The following is a 26,189-nucleotide window of genomic DNA, read 5'->3' as shown; positions in this document are numbered from 1 at the left end:
GTCCTTAGCTTCCTACCTACAGGGTGGAGGTCCTTAGCTTCCTACCTACAGGGTGGAGGTCCTTAGCTTCCTACCTACAGGGTACAGGTCCTTAGCTTCCTACCTACAGGGTGGAGGTCCTTAGCTTCCTACCTACAGGGTGGAGGTCCTTAGCTTCCTACCTACAGGGTGGAGGTCCTTAGCTTCCTACCTACAGGGTGCAGGTCCTTAGCTTCCTACCTACAGGGTGCAGGTCCTTAGCTTCTTAACCACAGGGTACAGATGTCTCTGAAATATACAGTAAACTCACCACCATACAAGTTAAGAATTATCAGTGAATAGGCTTCCACCCACAGAAAGACAATGAAAGAAAGAAAAATATATCACATACGGTATACTACTGAGTGACTCAGTACAGTAGATATCACATTCGGTATACTACTGAGTGACAGAGTACAGTAGATATCACATACGGTATACCCCAACAAAAAAAATTACGCACGCATGACTGTAAGTCTCTTTGGATAGAAGTGTCTGCTAAATGGCATAATATTTATATTATTAAAATCATACTTGTTGACTTTTGCTACCCAGTAATATTGTTGAATATGATGACACAAATCATGAGACTAACGCACCCTGCATGCATTCCGTTCTCTCACGAGGGCCGGTCCCAAATGGCACCCTATTCCCTATATAGTGCACTGCTTATGTAGCCCTGGTCAAAAGTAGTGCACTATATAAGGAATAGGGTGCAACTGATGACACAGACCGACGCTCGTCAGAGCTTTTAAAAAAAGGAATGGTAAATCTATTTTTGAAACAGTGCTGTGTAATTTACTTTATTTCAAGATGGCAATTTCATATCCCCCTATGATTTCAAGGCTGAAGTAATGTGGCCTGGATGTTTTCTGAAACCCCAGAGAATGTTGCTGGCCACACTGTGCTGTCAGCACCATGAGGACATCGGACAACATTTCATGTCAGAACGAGGAGCTAACAAAACCAAACTAAACCAGATTTGCAGAGTCGGCTTTCCATTCAATCCAATACGACCTTATTTATCTCCTCAGTGGCAATTAAAGAAGGAAAGTCAGTTTACAACGTCAACATCCTCCACATGTAAATACCAGATTGGCAGAACAGCCTCACTAGACTCTCAATGCTTTGCATCTGTTCACATCATTGAGAGACACCTTGATAGGAGTTGTTTACATTTACATTTAAGTCATTTAGCAGACACTCTTATCCAGAGCGACTTACAGTTAGTTAGTGAATACATATTTTTTTATACTGGCCCCCCGTGGGAATCAAACCCACAACCCTGGCGTTGCAAACGCCATGCTCTATCAACTGAGCTACATCCCTGCCGGCCATTCCCTCCCCTACCCTGGACGACGCTGGGCCAATTGTGCGCCGCCCATGAGTCTCCCGGTCGCGGCCGGCTGCGACAGAGCCTGGATTCAAACCAGGATCTCTAGTGGCACAGTTAGCACTGCGATGCAGTGCCTTAGACCACTGCGCCACTCAGGAGTACAGTTGTTGTCAACTTGGTATGCCTCCCAGCATGCCCTGCGTTCTCAGGAGTAAGGAGGACTACCTAAAGATAGCATAGTGGTGATGTAATGAGCCCAGATGAGCAGGAAAAAGGGGAGGCCAGACACCATCTATCCATTGGCAACCACCACTCCTCACTGTGTTCCCAGAAGGCCCACCACTCCTCACTGTGTTCCCAGAAGGCCCACCACTCCTCATTGTGTTCCCAGAAGGCCAATGCTGGCTTCAGGTGACGGACTAGTTAGTGCACTAATGTTGTGTCCACCAGGTCATCCTTCATTCTAAAACACAGATGGGTGGGTTTCAATACTTGGAAGTGTGTAGGTTCAGTATGCATACATTTACAAATAGCCATGTCATGGTAATCGTTCATTTGCATCGTGCATTGTGAGGTATGCCAACATGACATTCTGCCATCTGAAAGGATAAACATCAGACAGAGATCCTTCCACTCACCACATGGTATAGCATGGGATCTCCATTTCCCTAGATATCATTCACATGTTGTTGACAGAGATCCTTCCACTCACCACATGGTATAGCATGGGATCTCCATTTCCCTAGATATCATTCACATGTTGTTGACAGAGATCCTTCCACTCAACACATGGTATAGCATGGGATCTCCATTTCCCTAGATATCATTCACATGTTGTTGACAGGGAGCCTTCCACTCACCACATGGTATAGCATGGGATCTCAATTTCCCTAGATATCATTCACATGTTGTTGACAGAGACAGACACAGCAGCATTTCTGCAACTTGCTCCCATCACATTAAAAAACTGAAAGACATGTCAGAATGATCCCTGTGAAGGTGCATCGTCTCTCCCTGAGGTAGTACTGTACTGGTAATACAAGAGAAACAGATCATTAAAGTATTGCCAGTACCTGTGTCCTGCTGCTGAACACCATCCAGGGGGTGGAAGTATTTTGAAGATTGAGAATAAAAACAGGACAACAGTCTCTGTCCCCGTCAGACTGACATCCTTCCCAGTCCCCTCCGCTCTGCTCTCTGTCTGTGGCTGTTGAGGCTAGCTTCAGTCCGTCCGGTGGTTGACGGCGTCTGTCTGTTAAGGTCTGTTCAGGCTGGCTGGCTGGTTCCAGTACTACGCCAAGCGGTCTCGCATTATTAACGCCTCCTTATAAAGAAATGGGATGAGTCAATGACAGGGCTCTTCACTCAGTCAGGAAGGAGACTCAGTCAGGAAGGAGGCAGGGCAGAGGACTGGCAGGCAGACAGCTAACTCACTGCCGAGAGAGAGAGAGAGACGAGTCGCGACGACTAAAGAACGGCACACAGCTCAGGAACAGACAGATTGGTGACAGGGTGTGTGTGTGTTTGAAGAGGCTGTGGGGGAGGACCCTGAGGCTGTGGGGGAGGACCCTGAGGCTGTGGGGGAGGACCCTGAGGCTGTGTGGGAGGACCCTGAGGCTGTGGGGGAGGACCCTGAGGCTGTGGGGGAGGACCCTGAGGCTGTGGGGGAGGACCCTGAGGCTGTGTGGGAGGACCCTGAGGCTGTGGGGGAGGAGCCTGAGGCTGTGGGGGAGGAGCCTGAGGCTGTGGGGGAGGACCCTGAGGCTGTGGGGGAGGACCCTGAGGCTGTGGGGGAGGACCCTGAGGCTGTGGGGGAGGACCCTGAGGCTGTGGGGGAGGACCCTGAGGCTGTGGGGGAGGACCCTGAGTGCCTTACTACCCATCAGCCGGTTCACCATCTAATCACCAGCTTGGTCTCCTGGCAACAGCACGCCTCCTACACGACGACAAACAGACAGCACAGAGCCTCCAAGCAGGCTCAAACACAGCAACTGAACTTAAAATACTTCTGTGGTAAAAAGTCACCCTCAAATGGTACAAAGAGAACACGCACACTGCAATCTATGTTCCCATCATTGCTCATCAGTCACAACGTTTCCAAAAGTCACCCTCACCATTACTGTATACAGCAGAACTACACAGACACACACACACACACACACACACACACACACACACACACACACACACACACACACACACACACACACACACACACACACACACACACACACACACACACACACACACACACACACACACACACACACACACACACACACACACACACACACACACACACACACACACACACACACACACAGCACCCTAGGGAGATAGGTAATCACAGCACCCAGCTGAGAGGTAAACAGCACGTTGTTGCCATCACGTAATGTAGCGCGACATACTAATTACTTCATTCATTAGCAATTAACGTATGATGCTATTTCATCTCAGAGGGTAAATAGACTTACAGCTGAGATAATAGGAGCAGGCTTAGCAGATCTGCTGCAGGTTGAGCTGTATGCAGAGGGGTGTGTGTGTGTGTGTGTGTGTGTGTGTGTGTGTTCTGACTGGAGGGTGTAGAGGATGTGGTGGTAGTAGGAACCAAACGTGTCATCTACTCCTCCTGGCCTCACACACACACACACACACACACACACACACACACACACACACACACACACACACACACACACACACACACACACACACACACACACACACACACACACACACACACACACACACACACACACACACACACACACACACACACACACACACACACACACACACACACACACACACACACACACACACACACACACACAGCACTGAGGTGGATGAGCAGGAAGCGTAGCTCAATGTAGAAAGGATCTGTGATGACTTCAAATCAAATATTTGTCACGTGCGCCGAATAAAACAGATATAGACTTTACCGTGAAATGCTTACTTACAAGCCCTTTCCCAACAAATCAGAGTTAAAAAGCAAGAGAAATTTGTATTTTTTACTAAAGGAAATAGTAACACAATAAAATAACAATAATGAGGCTACACTGGGGGAAAAAAGTATTTAGTCAGCCACCAATTGTGCAAGTTCTCCCACTTAAAAAGATGAGAGAGGCCTGTAATTTTCATCATAGGTACACGTCAACTATGACAGACAAATTGAGAAAATAATTTCCAGAAAATCACATTGTAGGATTTTTAATGAATTTATTTGCATATTATGGTGGAAAATAAGTATTTGGTCAATAACAAAAGTTTCTCAATACTTTGTTATATACCCTTTGTTGGCAATGACACAGGTCAAACGTTTTCTGTAAGTCTTCACAAGGTTTTCACACACTGTTGCTGGTATTTTGGCCCATTCCTCAATGCAGATCTCCTCTAGAGCAGTGATGTTTTGGGGCTGTCGCTGGGCAACACGGACTTTCAACTCCCTCCAAAGATTTTCTATGGGGTTGAGATCTGGAGACTGGCTAGGCCACTCCAGGACCTTGAAATGCTTCTTACGAAGCCACTCCTTCGATGCCCAGGCGGTGTGTTTGGGATCATTGTCATGCTGAAAGACCCAGCCACGTTTCATCTTCAATGCCCTTGCTGATGGAAGGAGGTTTTCACTCAAAATCTCACGATACATGGCCCCATTCATTCTTTCCTTTACACGGATCAGTCGTCCTGGTCCCTTTGCAGAAAAACAGCCCCAAAGCATGATGTTTCCACCCCCATGCTTCACAGTAGGTATGGTGTTCTTTGGATGCAACTCAGCATTCTTTGTCCTCCAAACACGACGAGTTGAGTTTTTACCAAAAAGTTACATTTTGGTTTCATCTGACCATGTGACATTCTCCCAATCCTCTTCTGGATCATCCAAATGCACTCTAGCAAACTTCAGACGGGCCTGGACATGTACTGGCTTAAGCAGGGGGACACGTCTGGCACTGCAGGATTTGAGTCCCTGGCGGCGTAGTGTGTTACTGATGTTAGGCTTTGTTACTTTGGTCCCAGCTCTCTGCAGGTCATTCACTAGGTCCCCCCGTGTGGTTCTGGGATTTTTGCTCACCGTTCTTGTGATCATTTTGACCCCACGGGGTGAGATCTTGCGTGGAGCCCCAGATCGAGGGAGATTATCAGTGGTCTTGTATGTCTTCCATTTCCTAATAATTGCTCCCACAGTTGATTTCTTCAAACCAAGCTGCTTACCTATTGCAGATTCAGTCTTCCCAGCCTGGTGCAGGTCTACAATTTTGTTTGTTTCCGGTGTCCTTTGACAGCTCTTTGGTCTTGGCCATAGTGGAGTTTGGAGTGTGACTGTTTGAGGTTGTGGACAAGTGTCTTTTATACTGATAACAAGTTCAAACAGGTGCCATTAATACAGGTAACGAGTGGAGGACAGAGGAGCCTCTTAAAGAAGAAGTTACAGGTCTGTGAGAGCCAGAAATCTTGCTTGTTTGTAGGTGACCAAATACTTATTTTCCACCATCATTTGCAAATAAATTCATTAAAAATCCTACAATGTGATTTTCTGGAGAAATTTTTTCTCAATTTGTCTGTCATAGTTGACGTGTACCTATGATGAAAATTACAGGCCTCTCTCATCCTTTTAAGTGGGAGAACTTGCACAATTGGTGGCTGACTAAATACTTTTTTCCCCCACTATATATAAAAAGGAGTACCAGTACCCCTGTAGTATTATAATAATGAGACTATATACAAGGAGTACCAGTACCCCGTAGTATTATAATAATGAGACTATATACAAGGAGTACCGGTACCGAGTCAATGTGCAGGGGTACGAGGTAGTTGAAGTAATTGAGGTAATATGTACATGTAGGTGACTAGTCAATCAGGATAGATCATAAACAGAGTAGCAGCCAGCAGCGTATGTGGAGAGTGTGAAAGAGTTTGAAAGTGTGTCTATGTGTGAGTGTGGCGTCAATATGCATGCATGTGTGTGTGTGTTGGTGTGTTGGAGTGTTGGAGGGTCAGTGTAGTGTGTGAGCATGTGGGGAGCCAGTGCAAGAAAGTCAGTGCAAATAAATAGTCAGGGTAGCCATTTGATTAACTGTTCAGCAGCCTTATGGCTTGGGGGGTAGAAGCTGTTAAGGAGCCTTTTGGTCCCAGACTTGGTGCTCCAGTACCGCTTGCCGTGCGGTAGCAGAGAGAACAGTCTATGACTTGGGTGACTGGAGTCTTTTGACCATTTTTAGGGCCTTCCTCTGACACCGACTGGTATAGAGGTCCTGGATGGCAGGGAGTTCGACTCCAGTGATGTACTGGGCCGTACACACTACCCTCTGTAGCGCCTTGCGGTCGGATGCAGAGCAGTTGCCATACCAGGCGGTGATGCAGCCAGTCAAGATGCTCTCAATGGTGCAGCTGTAGAACTTTTTGAGGATCTGAGGGCCCGTACGAAATCTTTTCAACCTCCTCCCTATATGTTGTCTCGTCGTTGTCGGTGATCAGGCTTACCACCGTCGTGTCGTCTGCAATCTTAATGATGGTGTTGGAGTCATGTGCGGCCACGCAGTCATGGGTGAGTACAGGAGTGTTTACTGTTGAGTGTTTACATCATGATATGAACATTACATTGAGTGCTGCTTTACTGTCACACCGGTTCCTTTCTTCTTCCTTCTCCTCCTCCTGTTGCTGGGGGCTACAGGCCAAGGCTCTGATCTGCTGCTGGAGGCTACAGGCCAAGGCTCTGATCTGCTGCTGGAGGCTACAGGCCAAGGCTCTGATCTGCTGCTGGAGGCTACAGGCCAAGGCTCTGATCTGCTGCTGCTGCTGGAGGCTCCAGGCCAAGGCTCTGATCTGTTGCTGCTGCTGGAGGCTACAGGCCAAGGCTCTGATCTGCTGCTGGAGGCTACAGGCCAAGGCTCTGATCTGCTGCTGCTGCTGCTGGAGGCTACAGGCCAAGGCTCTGATCTGTTGCTGGAGACTACAGGCCAAGGCTCTGATCTGTTGCTGGAGGCTACAGGCCAAGGGCCAATCTGCTGCTGGAGGCTACAGGCCAAGGGCCAATCTGCTGCTGGAGGCTACAGGCCAAGGGCCAATCTGCTGCTGGAGGCTACAGGCCAAGGCTCTGATCTGCTGCTGCTGCTGGAGGCTACAGGCCAGGGGCCAATCTGCTGCTGGAGGCTACAGGCCAGGGGCCAATCTGCTGCTGGAGGCTACAGGCCAAGGCTCTGATCTGCTGCTGGAGGCTACAGGCCAAGGGCCAATCTGCTGCTGGAGGCTACAGGCCAAGGGCCAATCTGCTGCTGGAGGCTACAGGCCAAGGCTCTGATCTGCTGCTGCTGCTGGAGGCTACAGGCCAAGGGCCAATCTGCTGCTGGAGGCTACAGGCCAAGGCTCTGATCTGCTGCTGCTGGAGGCTACAGGCCAAGGCTCTGATCTGCTGCTGGAGGCTACAGGCCAAGGCTCTGATCTGCTGCTGCTGCTGGAGGCTACAGGCCAAGGCTCTGATCAGTTGCTGCTGGAGGCTACAGGCCAAGGCTCTGATCTGCTGCTGCTGGAGGCTACAGGCCAAGGCTCTGATCAGTTGCTGCTGGAGGCTACAGGCCAAGGCTCTGATCTGCTGCTGGAGGCTACAGGCCAAGGCTCTGATCTGCTGCTGCTGCTGGAGGCTACAGGCCAAGGTTCAATCTGCTGCTGGAGGCTACAGGCCAAGGGCCAATCTGCTGCTGGAGGCTACAGGCCAAGGGCCAATCTGCTGCTGCTGCTGGAGGCTCCAGGCCAAGGCTCTGATCTGCTGCTGCTGGAGGCTACAGGCCAAGGCTCTGATCTGCTGCTGCTGGAGGCTACAGGCCAAGGCTCTGATCAGTTGCTGCTGGAGGCTACAGGCCAAGGCTGTGATCTGTTGCTGCTGCTGGAGGCTACAGGCCAAGGCTCTGATCTGCTGCTGCTGCTGGAGGCTACAGGCCAAGGCTCTGATCTGCTGCTGCTGCTGGAGGCTACAGGCCAAGGCTCTGATCTGTTGCTGGAGACTACAGGCCAAGGCTCTGATCTGTTGCTGGAGGCTACAGGCCAAGGACCAATCTGCTGCTGGAGGCTACAGGCCAAGGGCCAATCTGCTGCTGGAGGCTACAGGCCAAGGGCCAATCTGCTGCTGGAGGCTACAGGCCAAGGCTCTGATCTGCTGCTGCTGCTGGAGGCTACAGGCCAAGGCTCTGATCTGCTGCTGGAGGCTACAGGCCAAGGGCCAATCTGCTGCTGGAGGCTACAGGCCAAGGGCCAATCTGCTGCTGGAGGCAACAGGCCAAGGCTCTGATCTGCTGCTGCTGCTGGAGGCTACAGGCCAAGGGCCAATCTGCTGCTGGAGGCTACAGGCCAAGGGCCAATCTGCTGCTGGAGGCTACAGGCCAAGGCTCTGATCTGCTGCTGCTGGAGGCTACAGGCCAAGGCTCTGATCTGCTGCTGGAGGCTACAGGCCAAGGCTCTGATCTGTTGCTGCTGCTGGAGGCTACAGGCCAAGGCTCTGATCAGTTGCTGCTGGAGGCTACAGGCCAAGGCTCTGATCTGCTGCTGCTGGAGGCTACAGGCCAAGGCTCTGATCAGTTGCTGCTGGAGGCTACAGGCCAAGGCTCTGATCTGCTGCTGCTGCTGGAGGCTACAGGCCAAGGCTCTGATCTGCTGCTGGAGGCTACAGGCCAAGGCTCTGATCTGCTGCTGCTGCTGGAGGCTACAGGCCAAGGCTCTGATCTGCTGCTGCTGGAGGCCACAGGCCAAGGCTCTGATCAGTTGCTGCTGGAGGCTACAGGCCAAGGCTCTGATCAGTTGCTGCTGGAGGCCACAGGCCAAGGCTGTGATGTTCTTGCAATACCATCATGAATGAGAAACAACGTCTTTCTGGAGAATGTGAACCACCATATCTTGTAGAAGTTGAATACTGAGACTGAGTATTTCATTTAAAAGCAGTGGAAGAGGCATTTCTCCAGTATTCGTCCTCTGCAGTCATTATCCATTTTTTTTATGAATTCAAAGCGTACTTCCTTCAGCCTGAAATTTGGCATCATCTGTTTTAACACATCTTCATGTGTTATAACTTTTAGTGAGATAATGAAAATAAGGCTAGACTCAAATGTTTCCAGATCATTTTTACATGTTTCCTAAAATAGAGAATCAAATAGTTTGGTGGTCCATGTTATCACCATTGTAAAACAATAGGGGATATCAGAGAGGAAATGCTTCGTTTTCAGATGATTTCAAAATCACCTACTTTAAGCAACATTTAATTTGAATGCTTAATATGGTGTGTGTGTTGTTTTATGGTGTGTGTGTGTGTGTGTGTGTGTTCTACAGTTCATCGGAAGAATAATCGCATGTGGAAAATGTCTGACCCCCCTGCAATTAATATTTGTTTTAATCTGGCCCCCAAAAGAATATAGCTGAATAACCCTGCCCTAGTGTGTACTAACACTTTATATTAATATGCTGTTATACCGAGGTAGTAACACTGTCATTACATTAATAACTACCTTTATTAACATGTTGTTACACAGTTATTTTAATGACTGTTCTCATTAAACTCTGAAGCGCTCATGGAAAGGGGACTCGGTACACTGAGGCCTGCAAACCAAGACTGCCTCCGATATCCATTTCTCTACAGAAGAGAAAAGTAGCAGGAGTAGAAGTGAGAAGTGAGAGAATGGATGAGCACATGTTCCATGACGGGACAGAGCAGCATTCTCTCCACGAAGCGAAGCCGTTTTACCAGTCAAAACCAGACAGATCAGGGTAATGTCACCTGTCTAAGTTCTGACATCCTGCCCTGGCCAATATCCCCCATGTCACAACATCCTTCTATAATTTAACACAATGACTCCCTCCCTCCATCTCTCCCTTCCTCCTTCCTTTTTCCACACAGGGACTCTCAGTTCATTCTCCCCAGTGGCACAGCACTGACACCTGTGTTTATAGTGTACTCTTGTCTACAACCTAGACAGAACTATGCAAAGACCCCTCCTCCAGACTAGAACATAAATAAAGTTCCGGACAGGGAGAAGGCTGACAGAGCACAAGGTTCTGCTTCACAGCCCCAAAGTAGAACAGAAGATCAATACACGTAGAGTGTTTTGATTTAAAAATCTGGGATAGAATAGAGCAGAGCAGAGCTGTTTATATCCATATCAATCCATGGCTCTGGAATAGATGGAGGGCAACACGCTGAGAATACAACTATGAATTAAATAAAATAGAAAATAGACAGGGTGAGCGAGTCAGACACCAGACTGGCAGGATGTCTCTAGTGTAATGTCCCCTGAGACAAAGAGGTTGGAAATAAAACATGTTCTAAGTATGTCAGATAATGTAGACTAGAACATTAAAAACACTCAATCTCTAATCATCCACTCAAAGCTAGTGTTGCGCCACCTAGTGGCAAAACAACCATTGGCACTAACTTGGCTTGGACATAAAAACATAAATTCCAAAATGCTTGAGGAATTGATGAGGGTAGATAAATGAGTGAAGATATTAGGGCTGAGGCCATTTAGTCGACTGGTCGATTGTTTTGGTCGAACGAGATTTCTTTAAAATCGACCAGTCGTATATTGTATTATTTTTTTCATGAGACCTGTCTGATTCGCTCGTGTCTCAGTGGACTAATCCATTGCGGAGGCATGGCACAGTCCATCACTCTAAGACATGTGATACTTAAATGGTATATGGTTATATTATGTAAAAAATAATGGTGCAAAACCAATAAATCCAATATTATTTTATAACAAATGCGCTTTCTCCCTCATTGGATACGGTCTCTGAAACATAATCTTTAGTGTGCCGTAGAATTGGCGCCTTTCCCCATGTTGCTATGTGCATAATAGCAACGTTAACCAGCACATTAGGATTGAGAACAATGCGGCGGGGGCAGTAGCAGAGATGAGGAAACGGCCCTTGCCTTAAGCCTAATTGTCTAAGAAAATTGAGGAGAGAGGAAACCAACTTAATTAGGTCTATAATCAATAGCCTAACTGTTAAGGCTTTTTTTAGCAGCCTTGTATAACCACCATCGAGCTGTAGGCCTAAGAGTGCGTCCTGTTTAGTCTTAATACCTTAACTTACTTAGGCCTACAGTGCCTTTGGAAAGTATTCAGACCCCTTGACTTTTTCCACATTTTGTTACGTTACAGCCTTATTCTAAAATTGATTAAATTGTTTTTTCCCCCCTCATCAATCTACACACAATACCCCATAATGACAAAGAAAAAATATGTTTTAGACATTTTTGCTAATTTATTAAAAATAAAAAAACAGAAATATCACATTTACATAAGTATTCAGACCCTTTACTCAATACTTTGTTTAAGCACCTTTGGCCGTGATTACAGCCTTGAGTCTTCTTGGGTATGACGCTACAAGCTTGGCACACCTGTATTTGGGGAGTTTCTCCCCATTCTTCTCTGCAGATCCTCTCAAGCTCTGTCAGGTTGGATGGGGAGCGTTGCTGCACAGCTATTTTCAGGTCTCTCCAGAGATGTTTAATCGGGTTCAAGTCTGGGCTCTGGCTGGGCCACTCAAGGACATTCAGAGACTTGTCCCGAAGCCACTCCTGCGATGTGTTGGCTGTGTGCTTAGGGTCGTTGTCCTGTTGGAAGGTGAACCTTCGCCCCAGTCTGAGGTCCTGAGTGCTCTGGAGCAGGTTTTCATCAAGGATCTCTCTGTACTTTGCTTCGTTCATCTTTCCCTCGATCCTGACTAGTCTCCCAGTCCCTGCCGCTGAAAAACATCCCCACAGCATGATGCTGCCACCACCACGCTTCACCGTAGGGATGGTGCCAGGTTTCCTCCAGACGTGATGCTTGGCTTTCAGGCCAGTTCAATCTTGGTTTCATCAGACCAGAGAATCCTGTTTCTCATGGTCTGAGAGTCTTTAGGTGCCTTTAGGTGCCAAGCGGGCTGTCATGTGCCTTTTACTAAGGAGTGGCTTCCGTCTGGCCACTCTACCATAAAGGCCTGATTGGTGGACTGCTGCAGAGATGGTTGTCCTTCGGGAAGGTTCTCCCATCTCCACAGAGGAACTCTAGAGCTCTGTCAGAGTGACCATCGGGTTTTTCGTCCAACTCCCTGACCAAGTCCCTTCTCCCTCGAATGATCTAGGAAGTCTTGGTCGTTCCAAACTTCTTCCATTTAAGATCAATTGAGGCCACTGTGTTCTTGGGGACCTTCGATGCTGCATAAATGTTTTGGTACCCTTCCCAAGATCTTAGCCTTGACACAATCCTGTCTCGGAGCTCTTCGGACAATTCCTTCGACCTCATTGCTTGATTTTTGCTCTGACATGCACTGTCAACTGTGGAACCTTATATAGACAGGTGTGTGCCTTTCCAAATCATGTCCAATCAATTGAATTTACCACAGGTGGACTCCAATTAAGTTGTAGAAACATCTCAAGGATGATCAATGGAAACAGGATACACTTGAGCTCAATTTCGAGTCTCATAGCAAAGGGTCTGAATACTTATGTAAATAAGGTATTTCTGTTTTTTATTTTTAATAGATTTGCAAAGATTTCTAAAAACCTGTTTTTGCATTGTCATTATGGGGTATTGTGTGTAGATTACTGAAGATTATTATTTTTTAATTGAATTTTAGAAAAAGGCTGTAACGTAACAAAATGTGGAAAACGTCAAGGGGTCTGAATACTTTCCGAAGGCACTGTATATTTCAATATATAGGCTACTGTATCAATCATTCATTCATGCCATCACACAGCATACGAGACATTCATGCTTTGAAATGCAATCAAGCATTTTAGTTTTAAAATGTAATAACAAAAGGGAGCTTTGAATAATTTGCCTAAACAATAATTAAACTGCAATTCACGAATGCATGCAACTGTTTATAGTCTGCTCTAATAAAGGCTTTATATATTTATTGTTTTCCGTTAGACTCTATGGTAAACGCATTTATTTAGTGTTGTTCCAAAATGGCCAGAAAAAATTATAATATTGTAATCTAACAGCAACTGTTTGGCACACATAATACACAACGCTTGCGCCTATACCCTCCTTTTTCTTGATCTCCAGTAGTTTCCAAAACTAAGTCAAATGTCTTCCACAGATCTGACTTCCCCTTTCCCTCCTGAGCAACCAGTAAACATTCGCCCACTTCGAGTTTCTATTTCACGTCCTCCACATCCATTTTGCTGTCACGTGTTACTGTGTTCGGAGTTTGTTATAACCAGTTTATTGATGTGATTATGATAGGTCAGGTCCTATTGGTCACACGCATGCGATGCTTACATGTTTCACGTAAAGAGAGCAAAGGTTGAGGGAATAGAGAATGTTTTTCCAAATTAGGGATTTCGGAAACATAACTTTTCAGTCACTTGCTGTGCTGGTGGTGCCTTTTGGCTGCAGTAGTGTCACGTTCGTTCAAGGACGGGTCAGACCAAGGCGCAGCGTGAAATGCGTACATGTTTATTAAACTGATAAACACACGACAAAACAATAAACAAACGAAACGTGAAGTCCTAAGGTGGAACACACAACAAACCTATACACGGAACAATATCCCACAACTAATGCATGCCAACAGGCTGCCTAATTATGATCCCCAATCAGAGACAATGAGCGACAGCTGTCTCTGATTGGGAATCATACTTAGGCAGCCTGTTGGCATGCGTTAGTTGTGGGATATTGTTCCGTGTATAGGTTTGTTGTGTGTTCCACCTTAGGACTTCACGTTTCGTTTGTTTATTGTTTTGTCGTGTGTTTATCAGTTTAATAAACACGTACGCATTTCACGCTGCACCTTGGTCTGACCCGTCCTTGAACGAACGTGACAGAAGATCCCACCAAACACGGACCAAGCAGCGTGCCCAGGAGGACCGAACACCCTGGACACAGGTGGGGAAGATTTGGTCGTGGGAGGAGATATTTGCGGGAAAAGGACCCTGGGCGAAGAAGGAAGCCCAGGCAGGAGAGGAGCAACGGCAACACAGAAGCCGGCCGAGGAGGAAGGCCAAGAAGCAGCCCCAATAAAAAAAATGTGGGGGGCTAAAGGGGTGGTCAGGGAGCGAGAGAGAAGAGCCCCGACCACTGCACCCGGTGGGTTTCCAGATTGATTCCCTACGACCATGGGAAGAAGAGTGGGAACAGTATTATACTGAGGAGTCAGAGGATGACGACGACGATGAGTTTCTGTTCCATAACTCGTGGGGGCTCCCGGAGGAGTCCTCACTGGAGGAGAAGTGCCGAGAGAGAGAAGGATCGGATCTGCAGGGTAAGAGAGGAGGCCACCATATTACGGGGGCTGATAGATAGAATAGAGCGGGAGAGATCCATTCAAGAGGAGGCACTGCAGGAGGCTCGTAGGGAGAAGGAGGAAGTAGAGGCACGGAGAGAGGAGCTTGTTAGGCAGCATAAGGAGCGGGGGTTAATAAAGGAACCTAGGTATGCAGAGATACGCACTGTATCGCCAGTGCGCATGCACAGCCCAGTGCGTTCTGTGCCAGCGCCCCGCACGTGTCGTGCGAAAGTGGGCAGCCAGCCAGGACGGGTTGCGCCAGCTCTCCGCTCCAGACCTCCAGTCCGCCTCCACAGTCCGGCCCGGCCCGTTCCTGCTCTCCGCACCAAGCCAGTGGTGCGTGTTCCCAGTCCGGCCCGGCCCGTTCCTCGCACCAGGCCAGTGGTGCGTGTTCCCAGTCCGGCCCGGCCCGTTCCTGCTCCTCGCACCAGGCCAGTGGTGCGTGTTCCCAGTCCGGCCCGGTCCGTTCCTGCTCCTCGCACCAGGCCAGTGGTGCGTGTCCCCAGTCCGGCCCATTCCAGCTCCCCGCACCAAGCCAGTGATGCGTGTCGCCAGTCCAGTCCGGCCCGGCCCGTTCCTGCTCCCCGCACCAAGCCAGTGGTGCGTGTCGCCAGTCCGGCCCAGCCCGTTCCTGCTCCTCGCACCAAGCCAGTGGTGCGTGTCGCCAGTCCAGTCCGGCCCGTACCTGCTCCCCGCACCAAGCCAGTGGTGCGTGTCGCTAGTCCAGTCGGCCCGGCCCGTAACTGCTCCCCGCACCAAGCCAGTGGTGCGTGTCGCCAGTCCAGTCCGGCCCGGCCCGGCCCGTACCTGCTCCCCGCACCAAGCCAGTGGTGCGTGTCGCCAGTCCGGCCCGGCCCGTACCTGCTCCCCGCACCAAGCCAGTGGTGCGTGTCGCCAGTCCGGCCCAGCCCGTTCCTGCTCCTTGGTGCGTGTCGCCAGTCCGGCCCGGCCCGTTCCTGCTCCTCGCACCAAGCCAGTGGTGCGTGTTCCTAGTCCGGTCCGGCCCGTGCCTGCTCCTCGCACCAGACCAGTGGTGCGTGTGTCCAGTCCGGCACGGCCCGTGCCCGTTCCAGCTGCTCCACTCCGGAGCCAGAGCAGTCCACTCCACCGGTGCCTGATCCAGCTCCGGTCAGCTGCTCCACTCCGGAGCCAGAGCAGTCCGCTCCACCGGTGCATGATCCAGCTCCGGTCAGCTGCTCCACTCCGGAGCCAGAGCAGTCCGCTCCACCGGTGTCTAGTCCAGCTCCGGTCAGCGGTTCCAGTCCAGACGCAGACGTCAGCCCCTCTCCAGGTTCGGGGTCTCCCACACCAGGGTCCAGACAGGGCTTGGAGTATCGTGGGAGGAAGGAGAGGGGAAGCAGCGCGCTGAGGTCCAGACCAGACCAGGGGTGCAATAGGGAGGCGGGGAGTATGTGGTCGTCACGCCCGGAGCCGGATCCGCCTCCGAGGCGGAATGCCCATACGGCCCCTACCCTGTTATGTAAAGGTCTCCAGGCTTAAAAATCCTTCTTTAACCGGTCTCCTCCACTTCAACTTAACTAAGGCGACGTCAATAATGGATCATAGCTTTCACCTGGTCAGTCTATGTCATGGAAAGAGTAGGTGTTCCTAATGTTTTGTGCACTCAGTGTATTGGGCATAGGGTGTCATTAGGGATGCAGCCTGGAGAATAGTCTCTTGATTACCAACAAGAGCCCTGTAGTAGTTGGTCAGGTCCAACTCGGCTTGCCTTTTGTTTTGTCTGGGGCGGCAGGTAGCTTAGTGGTTAAGAGCGTTGTGCCAGTAACCGAAAGGTCGCTGGTTCTAATCCCCGAGCCGACTAGGTGAAAAATCTGCCAATGTGCCCTTGAGCAAGGCACTTAACCCTAATTGCTCTGGATAAGAGCATCTGCTAAATTACTAAAATGTAAATGTAGAGCTGGACAGCTTGTAGTCCTAAAACCTGGATATGAGTAACCTCTGATTCGTTCAGCCATCCCTATGGGGAAAGAAAAGGGTTTTGGAATAAACGCTGAAATTAAAGTTGAGGTTAACACAGGTTTAGGAGATTTTATACGTTTTGTTCTATGAGATAATATCAGTCAGTTAACATGACCTTTATGAATTATCAAGCCTTCATGTGCTTTATGTGCTTTTAGTGCTTTTTATTACATTCATTTTTATAAATTCACTAAAAGTGACGTTTGCTGATGAGGATTATTTCATAGAACAAAATGTATAAAATCTCCTAAACCTGCGTTTACCACAGACCTTATGTTCGGCGTTAATCCAAAAACGCCATTCATTTTCCCAAAGGCTTTGTCCAACGAACCATGGCGGAGTTAGTGCCTACAAAAAGACGCCATTTCTATTTCTCTCTATGTGGATCCTTTATTTTGGATTGAGGCAAGGGGGGGAGCCAACAACAGTTTCGATATGTTCTCATGGCTTGATTGATCTTCATATTTGAGTTTGACAAGATTAAAAATGTATATGTATAGACTAGTTTCTGTGTATATGCAGAGTAACGGACATGAAGCAAGATCTTGCTTTATTTGACGTGCCTAATTGGAGAGCTTGGCAAATCACTGTATTAGGTTTAAATGGGGGTTTTAAAAGGACATCAAACGTAAAGGACATTTAATTACCGTCCAAATCACTGCTCGATTTGCAAAAACTTAAGTCTACCTAACTAATAGCGGATCGATCGAAAAATACTGAACTGTTGTATTTGTAGTACAGTAACGGACCTAAGAGGTGTGAAACACCTGAACAGGTCAACTGAAAGTGTAAATGCGCCAATAATCATTTAGTCTACCAAAGAGTTATCATTTGAATATTACACACCTATTAGCCAATGAACATCGGCCCCATCGGTAGCACATGAATTCCACCCTCCATGGGAAATGAATGATAGATTGGCACTTCAAACAAGTTTACTTGAACAATTTAAACAATTTCACGGCTGCATCAAACATGACTGGTTCGACATACAATAGCCTATCGCTGGAGACTGGAGGAGGCATGGAGGTGGGTCAAGACAAGCCAACCACATGCCACTAACTGCAACTTTATACCACATTTGATTTTGTTTGATGCAATGTTGCAACGTAGTCATGCACTGACCGCGCATACCGACATCATCACACACACTTCACATTAGGCTAACATATCCACATAAACACAAACTAGCATACCGACGATTTTCACAGTTTAGCCTACCAATGTGCGCGTGGACACGGGAAATGAAAGAGGAGAACCGTAAAATGTACTCACCATTTCACTCGGAAGAAACGTGTCTTCTCCAGAAATTACTCATTAGTCGGATGTTTAAATAAACCAAGGAACAGTGATGTAAAGCAGCGGTTTGTGATTTATTTAGGGATAGTTTCTTCCACGTACTTGTCTTTACCTATACGGCCCTTTCTTGCAGATTTTCAGAGGAAAGGATTTCCACTATCTGAATAAAAGAAGGGGAGGAGCATGCGCACTAAGTGGAAGGGTTTTTGTCCATTGAGCGTTCCATCCACTGTTCCTTTCACTCGGAGACGCAGAGCGCAATATTTCTAATAGTCTATAATAAAACTCCAAAAGGCAGCACATCACTGAAAACATATAATTTGATTTGTCCACACAGGCCTATTGATATCATGTTATTTATGGTATTACAATAACATTGCCCCTCGAGCCTATTAAAAGTCCACTTGCCTAAACTGAAGAGAAAGAGAAATGACCTAATGTTTTTCCTTTTAGATCATAATGAATAAGATTATATAGACAGATCCTAGATCCGCACTCCTAACTGTGAGATGCTTTGTGGATACACCCCAGATATACTATGAAAAACATATGTGAGAAAGTCTATATAGGCTTATGTCCATAGAATTCGTAATCTATTGTCATAACCAGCTAGCTCTTCGTTACAGAGAGCAGAATGTACAGGTTTATCAAACTAAAACCCTTAACCCTAATCTATAGCCCAACTGATTGATTGGAATGAATATATTTCATATGGAAAGTGAACGTAGCTGAAGGCTAATAAAGAAGGTGACTTTTTAAATAACTATTGATGAGAAAGGTGGTCCTCTGTGGTCCTCTGTGGTCCTCTGTATCTCAGCTGGTAGAGCACGGCGCTTGTAACGCCAAGGTAGTGGGTTCGATCCCCGGGACCACCCATACACAAAAAAAAAACCGCATGACTGTAAGTCGCTTTGGATAAAAGCTTCTGCTAAATGGCATATTATTTTTATTATTATTATAAAGGTGCTATAGGGAGTTTGTGCTCACTGGTCGTTCTAAATACACGTCACCCAGTCATTGGCTTGGGCAACTCATTAACAAGTCAATGGATGATGACCTGTCTTGTCACAAGCCTTGAAGACGCATGTCAATTTCCTTTAATGTTCGCGGCTACTTGTTAAATATGCATGGGAGTGGGATAGGTATAAAAGCCAAGCTTATCTCAACCCAGAGAGGAATCTGTCATCCAATTTGACTCAACCAGCATGCATTCTTTAGGCGCTCTAGGTGTAGCGCTTCATGCCTCTCTGCTCATACTGCTGGCTCAAGGAATTCACAAATCTAGAGATGGAGTTTATCACGGCATATCACGACGTTTTGCTGTAGACCACCGTTCACCTGGATACCATCACCTGGCACCGACGTATATGATGCACCTTTACCGGAATTACAAATCAAATCTCACTCGGCCTATAGATGTAATGGAGCAGACCACCGCAAAACAAGCAGACACAGTCAAGAGTGTGATGGCAAAAAGTAAGATTTTTTTTTTAAAGTATACCTTCAGCCAATAGGCATATTTATTCATTCGTTTAGTTGGGCATATAGGCTACATTCTTGAAATATAGCCTATGCTGCCTGCCTGAATTTAGTGTAACAGGTGATAATAATATAACATATTCTGTTCAGAGCCTTTTATAATAGTGTGTGGCCTATTGCCTAGCCTACTCCAAGCCTAGTAAATTAAACTTTGTTTTGAGCAATTTTATTGCATTATTTTCATTCTTCAAAAAAAGTTAGATCATTTTCTTGCCATGGTTGCGCACCACAGTGGCTGTCAAATCCCTGCGCCAGACGATCTCAAAGCGCTCCAATCCACATTCATTTGCCGGCTGAATAACCGTACAAGGATCAGCGTGTGAAAAGGCTGGTTTTCAGCCTAATTCTCAAAGCAAACCTCTTTTTTCTTTAAATGGGGCGATGTTGATTAGAAATGTTGCCAGACATCCCTATTCAAATCGTTTGTTAACTCAAATCAACAAGTCCCCCAAGTCCCCTCAGTTCTTTTCACACTTCCCTTGATTAGATTAGAGTGGTGGCCTAGACCCACATCTCGGGCCAGGGCGGGATTTTAACAACATGTAGCCTACATGTTCCACGGACCGCTCCGCCGGTGGCTCGGCTCCCCAACACCACTGAATCTAATTTAACATCACTGCTAGGTGTCATAGTTGTTACCTATTTGTTTGAATGGAGGATATGCGGAAGCCGAGCTAAGGACGTGTTAAATGATTGGTTTCGATCCGGTGTTTACTTTGAGTGGATTAGGCCTAGCCTCGTCCTCCTGCCGTTGTCCCTTAATCTTCATACTTTTTATTTCCCCAGCCATCAGATCAGACTTAGTGTTCGAAACTGACTGAGCAAAACAGACCCATCTCATCTAGGCTAAACGAATGTAGATGTTTTGGTACAGTACCTTTAATCAACAAATAGATTATCAATAGCAACGTTACAATTACATTGGGACAATAGTACAATAGTGTTTAATCTTCTTGATGAATTTTGTACCACACCTCAATGCCTTGTTCTTCTTTGCATCACAATTCATGTCCTAATTCACACATGTTGATGTTGACCCCAGCCGATGGTAGATTAATCCACAAACTAGTTGCCTAGTTGCATTGAAGTAAAGTTTCTATTTGTAAACATGCTCAAACATGCTTTGCCTAGTTCTAAAATGGTATTTCTTTAAAAATATTAAAACAATATTGTTTTTAGAATACAAGCATGATTCATTCTGACTACTTAGATGTAAACCAGAACCAATATGCTAAATACTCTGCCTGAATTGCTGTCCAGGATTGAATAGAACATGTGTATTCCTCCTAAATTAACAGTTTATTCATGAGCTCTATGGTTGTTTAAGAGCTCTTTTTTATAAGTATAAATGTATTATAATCTCTTTTACCCTTAGTTGACCATTAAAGGGTTTGAAAAAGATGGGTGATATAAAAACAAATCTTTTGATTATATAACTACTTAACGTTGTATGGTGGTTCAGATGGATAACTGGGATGTATGCTTGTCTAAAGACGTATATGTGAGTACATAGTTGACGTGAGAGACCAGACCAGATGATAATGTTCAAAGAAGAACTAGTCAGTGCAAATTCTGAACAATCTGTTTTTTCTTCTTCTTCACAATAGGTTTGTCTCACAGACACCGACGCTGGACTGCAACCTTTGACCTAACCACCTTATTGGCCGACGACCAGATCCAAGCTGCAGAGCTCAGGTTCAGGTTTCCCCGAGCGACGAGGGCTTCCAACATTACCGTGGAGATCTACCATCACCACGACTACCCGTGCAGGCAGACACAGGGGATCTGCCAGGAACACCAGCTGGTGGGATATCTCTCTGTCTCCTCTGTGATCACCTCCTCTCAGCACTGGAAGGTTTACAACCTCACTGGTCCACTGTTGAACTGGCTCGGCCAGAAACAGGTCTCCAGGAGCTCAAGGAAGAGGAGATCACCAAACAAGACAAAGAGAGATGTGTTCTTCCCCAACCCTGTCCAGTTGGCTGGGTCTGAAACACAGCAGAACCCTGTCCAGTTGGCTGGGTCTGAAACACAGCAGAACCCTGTCCAGTTGGCTGGATCTAAAACACAGCAGAACCCTGTCCAGTTGGCTGGGTCTGAAACACAGCAGAACCCTGTCCAGTTGGCTGGGTCTAGAACACAGCAGAACCCTGTCCAGTTGGCTGGGTCTAGAACACAGCAGAGTCAGCGTGCGAGCGACAGAGCCTTGCTGGTTGTCTTCTCTCATACAGGGTCAGAGGAGGGCTGCCGGGCCAAGGCTAGCCTCCTCCACACAGCCGAACAGTCCAAGTTCCTGTCCACCACCGAGCCCAAGAAGGTCCGCAGGCCGAAGAGACACAGGACAAAAAGGGGCCACTCAGGCCAGAGGGATCCACCGGCCATGAGAGGTCCAGAGGTGTCCAGCAGAAACAATGAGATTGACCCGTCGCTCTGTCGAAGAGTTGATATGCATGTAGACTTCAATCAGATAGGCTGGGGGTCCTGGATCGTCTTCCCAAAGAAGTATAATGCCTATCGATGTGAGGGGATCTGTCCAAGTCCTCTGGGAGAAGACTTGAACCCAACAAATCATGCTTACATGCAGGTAAGTTTCAATGTGTTTCTACGGGATTTTCCAAAACGTGTCAAATAATATACTGTTTTCAAATGTATATTTACATTTACGTCATTTAGCAAACGCTCTTATCCAGAGCGACTTACAAATTGGTGCATTCAACTTACAGTGAGGGAAGAAAGTATTTGATCCCCTGCTGATTTTGTACATTTGCCCACTGACAAAGACATAATCAGTCTATAATTTTATTTTATTTGAACAGTGAGAGACAGAATAATAACAAAAAAAATCCAGAAAAACGCATGTAAATTTTTTTATAAATTGATTTGCATTTTAATGAGGGAAATAAGTATTTGACCCCTCTGCAAAACATGACTTAGTACTTGGTGGCAAAACCCTTGTTGGCAATCACAGAGGTCAGACGTTTCTTGTAGTTGGCCACCAGGTTTGCACACATCTCAGGAGGGATTTTGTTCCACTCCTCTTTGCAGATCTTCTCCAAGTCATTAAGGTTTCGAGGCTGACGTTTGGCAACTCGGTTTCGAGGCTGACGTTTGGCAACTCGAACCTTCAGCTCCCTCCACAGATTTTCTATGGGATTAAGGTCTGGAGACTGGCTAGGCCACTCCAGGACCTTAATGTGCTTCTTCTTGAGCCACTCCTTTGTTGCCTTGGCCGTGTGTTTTGGGTCATTGTCATGCTGGAATACCCATCCACGACCCATTTTCAATGCCCTGGCTGAGGGAAGGAGGTTCTCACACAAGATTTGACGGTACATGGCCCCGTCCATCGTCCCTTTGATGCGGTGAAGTTATCCTGTCCGCTTAGCAGAAAAACACCCCCAAAGCAATAATGTTTCCACCTCCATGTTTGACGGTGGGGGTGGTGTTCTTGGGGTCATAGGCAGCATTCCTCCTCCTCAAAACACGGCGAGTTGAGTTGATGCCAAAGAGCTCGATTTTGGTCTCATCTGACCACAACACTTTCACCCAGATCTCCTCTGAATCATTCAGATGTTCATTGGCAAACTTCAGATGGCCCTGTATATGTGCTTTCTTGAGCAGGGGGACCTTGCGGGCGCTGCAGGATTTCAGTCCTTGACGGCGTAGTGTATTACCAATTGTTTTCTTGGTGACTATGGTCCCAGCTGCCTTGAGATCATTGACAAGATCCTCCTGTGTAGTTCTGGGCTGATTCCTCACCGTTCTCATGATCATTGCAACTCCACGAGGTGAGATCTTGCATGGAGCCCCAGGCCAAGGGAGATTGACAGTTCTTTTGTGTTTCTTCCATTTGCGAATAATCGCACCAACTGTTGTCACCTTCTCACCAAGCTGCTTGGCGATGGTCTTGTAGCCCATTCCAGCCTTGTGTAAGTCTACAATCTTGTCCCTGACATCCTTGGAGAGCTCTTTGGTCTTGGCCATGGTGGAGAGTTTGGAATCATACAAACATACAAACATACAAAATCAGCAGGGGATCAAATACTTTTTTCCCTCACTGTAAGATAGCCAGTGGGACAAGCACTTTATTTTTTATGGGGGGGTGGGGGAGGGGTAGAAGGATTACTTTTATACTATTGCAGGTATTCCTTAAAGAGGTAGGGTTTCAAGTGTCTCCGGAATGTGGTCAGTGACTCCGCTGTCCTGGCGTCGTGGGGGAGCTTGTTCCACCATTGGGGTGCCAGAGCAGCGAATAGCAGCGAATAGCTTAACTGTACAAAGCTCATTGATTATTTGACCATTGCTAGATACTGTGGCAATGCTTCATACCTATTTGAAGTTGTTTGGACATTTTTGCTCACAGATTGCGTCTTGTCTCTTTTTTCCTCCAGAGTCTACTAAAACACTACCAGCCTGAGCGGCTTCCCTCTGCGTGTTGCGCCCCCACCAAGACGAGTCCTCTGAGCATGCTGTATTATGAGAATGGAGAAATGCTGCTTCGCCATCACGAGGACATGACTGTGGATGAATGTGGCTGCCTGTAGCCCCGTCACAGGCTTTTACCTTTACCTTCAGTAAAGAAACGATGTGAGCAAAGCCTGGGCGTCTTCTCACGACTGCTTGAGAAGAGACTAGGCTACCGCTCATCTCCTTTTGGACACACAACTGAGGGTTCCGGAACTTTAGAGTGGAATTTCACTGACAGAACTGATATCCAAGAGTCTGTATCAGATGGTTGAAAACAATAAGAAAACACTTTGTGTAAGCTCTTTGATTATTGTGACTGTGCACTCCTCAAGCGGTATGGCAGATGTCCTGTATGTTTAGAAAGCCTGTATATGTACAGGATGGATTTTCTCTCCGAATGTGACTGCTTTGGATTTTAGGAATCAGTAAGAAGACCTGCCATTTCATTAGAAGTCATAGGAAATGGTGATGTTATTCACTATTCAAGCACTATTTACACTATAGTAGACACCTACTGGGTGTAACGGAACAGGTACATTATATTTATTGTAAATAATACTAAAATAAAGTTTGGGTATTTATGTTAATTTATTGCTCTCTCTGTTTTAGGAGGATTTCATAATTAATACAGTCGTCGTCAAACGTTTTGAGAATGACACAAATACTAATTTTCACAAAGTCTGCTGCCTCAGTTTTGATGATGGAAATTTGCATATACTCCAGAATGTCATGAAGAGTGATCAGAGTGATCAGAATTGCAAAGTCCCTATTTGCCATGAAAATGAACATAATCTCCAAAAAACATTTCCACTGCATTTCAGCCCTGCCACAAAAGGACCAGCTGCCATCATGTCAGTGATTCTCTCGTTAACACAGGTGAGAGTGTTGACGAGGACAAGGCTGGAGATCACTCTGTCATGCTGATTGAGTTAAGGAAACACGTGCCGTCATCATTGCTTTGCACAAAACAAAAAAGGCTTCACAGGCAAGGATATTGCTGCTAGTAAGATTGCACCTAAATCAACCATTTATAGGATCGTCAAGAACTTCAAGGAGAGAGGTTCAATTGTTGTGAAGAAGGCATCAGGGCACCCAAGAAAGTCCAGCAAGCGCCAGGACCGTCTCCTAAAGTTGATTCAGCTGCGGGATCGGGGCACCACCAGTGCAGAGCTTGCTCAGGAATGGCAGCAGGCAGGTGTGAGTGCATCTGCATGCACAGTGAGGCGAAGATTTTTGGAGGATGGCCTGGTGTCAAGAAGGGCAGCAAAGAAGCCACTTCTCTCCAGGAAAAACATCAGGGACAGACTGATATTCTGCAAAGGGTACAGGGATTGGACTGCTGAGGACTGGGGTAAAGTCATTTTCTCTGATGAATCCTCTTTCCGATTGTTTGGGGCATCCGGAAAACACCTTGTCCGGAGAAGACAAGGTGAGCGCTATCATCAGTCCTGTGTCATGCCAACAGTAAAGCATCCTGAGACCATTCATGTGTGGGGTTGCTTCTCAGCCAAGGGAGTGGGCTCACTCACAATTATGCCTAAGAACACAGCCATGAATAAAGAATGCCTTTTGCAGCATGATGGAGCACCTTGCCATAAGGCAAAAGTGATAACTAAGTGGCTCGGGGAACAAAACATCGACATTTTGGGTCCATGGCCAGGAAACTCCCCAGACCTTAATCCCATTGAGAACTTGTGGTCAATCCTCAAGAGGCGGGTGGACAAACAAAAACCCACAAATTCTGACAAACTCCAAGCATTGATTATGCAAGAATGGGCTGCCATCAGTCAGGATGTGGCCCAAAAGTTAATTGACAGCATGCCAGGGCGGATTGCAGAGGTCTTGAAAAAGAAGGGTCAACACTGGAAATATTGACTCTTTGCATAAACTTAATGTAATTGTCAATAAAAGCCTTTGAAACTTATGGAATGCTTGTAATTATACTTCAGTATACCATAGTAACATCTGACAAAAATATCTCATAACACTGAAGCAGCGAACTTTGTGAAGACCAATATTTGTGTCATTCTCAAAACTTTTGACCACGACTGTATGTTTGATTTTGTAAAACTATTTTGTTAGCTGATTAAAGTGTATGTATTTTTTCTCATGTTATTCATTCATTAGTAACACAACATATGCGTTTGACTCTTGTCTATGAAAACCATGATATGTACATTCACTAGAATGACCTGCTGTGAACTCAGTTGGGAATATTCATTCATTCTAATTCCATGGGTTCTGGAGTTCTCTGAGTTGAGCGATGCACTGTGCTGGATTGTTCGCATATTTACCT

The 26,189-nt window shown here is 46.7% G+C and overlaps 1 protein-coding gene across 1 annotated transcript in view; it reads right to left on the bottom strand.

Annotated features, from left to right (window-relative positions):
• pald1a (phosphatase domain containing paladin 1a) overlaps positions 1–26,189 on the bottom strand; it is a 333,284-nt gene that overhangs the window by 203,153 nt on the left and 103,942 nt on the right. The window lies entirely within an intron of this gene.

The sequence above is a fragment of the Coregonus lavaretus genome (assembly GCF_964263955.1).
Source record: "Coregonus lavaretus genome assembly, contig: SUPER_36_unloc_1, whole genome shotgun sequence".
NCBI classification, from domain to species: domain Eukaryota; kingdom Metazoa; phylum Chordata; class Actinopteri; order Salmoniformes; family Salmonidae; genus Coregonus; species Coregonus lavaretus.
This window is presented reverse-complemented; position numbering and strand designations above follow the sequence as displayed.